Below are 3,312 nucleotides of genomic sequence, written 5' to 3' on the forward strand. Positions count from 1 at the left end.
CAGTGCGAGTAGTGGACTCCGAAGATATAACGGAGCTTTCTTCTCTGCCATACATCTAGCTGTTCATTCTGTCGCTTCGTGAGGGTCCACAGGCCGCAGTTATACAGCAGCACTGGAACAATGAGAACCGAAAACATGCAAAGCCGTGAGTCCAGGCAATGCCGCTTCCATGCTATCGAGCCGAATGCTCGGTTCGCTGCACCGATCCTGGCTGCCACATCCTCCGTGGAGTCCAGCAAGGAACCAAGGAGCTTGACCGTTTTCCACGATGCATCAGTGCGGGAAGCAGTTAAATATACGGCCCCCAAAAACAACCAAAAAAGGAGCAGAAAAGACAACACTGTGGCGCTGCACAACTGCCTGAGTAAAGTCCTGCGTACAGCACTGTACAGTCAAACCTGGTGTAAGCGACCTCTGTGTTTAGCGACCACCAGCTCTTAACGACCGTTTTTCCCGTGCATGGACAGTTCTACACAGATACTGTGGGACCTGGTTCAAAAGACCACCAGGGGAGTGGAAGGACCTTTGCAAGGACGTCTGCAAGTCCAATAGTGGCGTCTACGACTAAAACCAAAATAATAATATTGCTCCGAAATATCAAAGTACTGCTTTTCATAACTGCTGCGGTAATAATTATTATTAACGTAGTGCGTGGATTTGCATCCACCTGCCACCATTTTACTGGATTATTCTGAAAACGGAGTAAACAATGACCTTTATAATATCAAAAAGTGTTCTTTCTAGACCAAAGAGTGGTATATTTGATAACATTTAATAACGATAGAAATTTTTTACGATACTTCTCCAGACGTTTCGTTGTTCTGAACAACATCGTCAGTGGATAAAGAATTCTTTATCCACTGACGATGTTGTTCAGAACAACGAAACGTCTGGAGAAGTATCGTAAAAAATTCTATCGTTATTAAATGCTATCAAATATACCACTCTTTGGTCTAGAAAGAACACTTTTTGATATTACAATGAGAGTGAATAATCAACGGCTTGTCCACCAACTCTTAATGACCATTATCCTGTGACTGCGTCCTCTGTTCAATCTGAGCAATGCTGTCATCTGCCCCTTAGCAGGTACGTCTTGTATTGTATTTATATTTCTCTCTCTCTCTCCCTCCCTCCCTCCCTCCCTCCCTCCCTCCCTCCCTCCCTCCCTCCCTCCCTCCCTCCCTCCCTCCCTCCCTCCCTCCCTCCCTCCCTCCCTCCCTCCCTCCCTCCCTCCCTCCCTCCCTCCCTCCCTCCCTCCCTCCCACGGTGGTCTTTAGTTACAGGTTTTACTGTAGTACCAGGCTGGTCGCTAGTCACGGTGGTCTTTAGTTACAGGTTTTACTGTAGTACCAGGCTGGTCGCTAGTCACGGTGGTCTTTAGTTACAGGTTTTACTGTAGTACCAGGCTGGTCGCTAGTCACGGTGGTCTTTAGTTACAGGTTTTACCGTAGTACCAGGCTGGTCGCTAGTCACGGTGGTCTTTAGTGACAGGTTTTACTGTAGTACCAGGCTGGTCGCTAGTCACGGTGGTCTTTAGTTACAGGTTTTACTGTAGTACCAGGCTGGTCGCTAGTCACGGTGGTCTTTAGTTACAGGTATTACTGTAGTACCAGGCTGGTCGCTAGTCACGGTGGTCTTTAGTTACAGGTTTTACTGTAGTACCAGGCTGGTCGCTAGTCACGGTGGTCTTTAGTTACAGGTTTTACTGTAGTACCAGGCTGGTCGCTAGTCACGGTGGTCTTTAGTTACAGGTTTTACTGTAGTACCAGGCTGGTCGCTAGTCACGGTGGTCTTTAGTTACAGGTTTTACTGTAGTACCAGGCTGGTCGCTAGTCACGGTGGTCTTTAGTTACAGGTTTTACTGTAGTACCAGGCTGGTCGCTAGTCACGGTGGTCTTTAGTTACAGGTTTTACTGTAGTACCAGGCTGGTCGCTAGTCACGGTGGTCTTTAGTTACAGGTTTTACTGTAGTACCAGGCTGGTCGCTAGTCACGGTGGTCTTTAGTTACAGGTTTTACTGTAGTACCAGGCTGGTCGCTAGTCACGGTGGTCTTTAGTTACAGGTTTTACCGTAGTACCAGGCTGGTCGTTAGTCACGGTGGTCTTTAGTGACAGGTTTTACTGTAGTACCAGGCTGGTCGCTAGTCACGGTGGTCTTTAGTTACAGGTTTTACTGTAGTACCAGGCTGGTCGCTAGTCACGGTGGTCTTTAGTTACAGGTTTTACTGTAGTACCAGGCTGGTCGCTAGTCACGGTGGTCTTTAGTTACAGGTATTACTGTAGTACCAGGCTGGTCGCTAGTCACGGTGGTCTTTAGTTACAGGTTTTACTGTAGTACCAGGCTGGTCGCTAGTCACGGTGGTCTTTAGTTACAGGTTTTACTGTAGTACCAGGCTGGTCGCTAGTCACGGTGGTCTTTAGTTACAGGTTTTACTGTAGTACCAGGCTGGTCGCTAGTCACGGTGGTCTTTAGTTACAGGTTTTACTGTAGTACCAGGCTGGTCGCTAGTCACGGTGGTCTTTAGTTACAGGTTTTACTGTAGTACCAGGCTGGTCGCTAGTCACGGTGGTCTTTAGTTACAGGTTTTACTGTAGTACCAGGCTGGTCGCTAGTCACGGTGGTCTTTAGTTACAGGTTTTACTGTAGTACCAGGCTGGTCGCTAGTCACGGTGGTCTTTAGTTACAGGTTTTACTGTAGTACCAGGCTGGTCGCTAGTCACGGTGGTCTTTAGTTACAGGTTTTACCGTAGTACCAGGCTGGTCGTTAGTCACGGTGGTCTTTAGTGACAGGTTTTACTGTAGTACCAGGCTGGTCGCTAGTCACGGTGGTCTTTAGTTACAGGTTTTACTGTAGTACCAGGCTGGTCGCTAGTCACGGTGGTCTTTAGTTACAGGTTTTACTGTAGTACCAGGCTGGTCGCTAGTCACGGTGGTCTTTAGTTACAGGTTTTACTGTAGTACCAGGCTGGTCGCTAGTCACGGTGGTCTTTAGTTACAGGTTTTACTGTAGTACCAGGCTGGTCGCTAGTCACGGTGGTCTTTAGTTACAGGTTTTACTGTAGTACCAGGCTGGTCGCTAGTCACGGTGGTCTTTAGTTACAGGTTTTACTGTAGTACCAGGCTGGTCGCTAGTCACGGTGGTCTTTAGTTACAGGTTTTACTGTAGTACCAGGCTGGTCGCTAGTCACGGTGGTCTTTAGTTACAGGTTTTACTGTAGTACCAGGCTGGTCGCTAGTCACGGTGGTCTTTAGTTACAGGTTTTACTGTAGTACCAGGCTGGTCGCTAGTCACGGTGGTCTTTAGTTACAGG

Source organism: Sycon ciliatum, chromosome 13 (genome assembly GCF_964019385.1).
Source record: "Sycon ciliatum chromosome 13, ocSycCili1.1, whole genome shotgun sequence".
Lineage (NCBI taxonomy): Eukaryota > Metazoa > Porifera > Calcarea > Leucosolenida > Sycettidae > Sycon > Sycon ciliatum.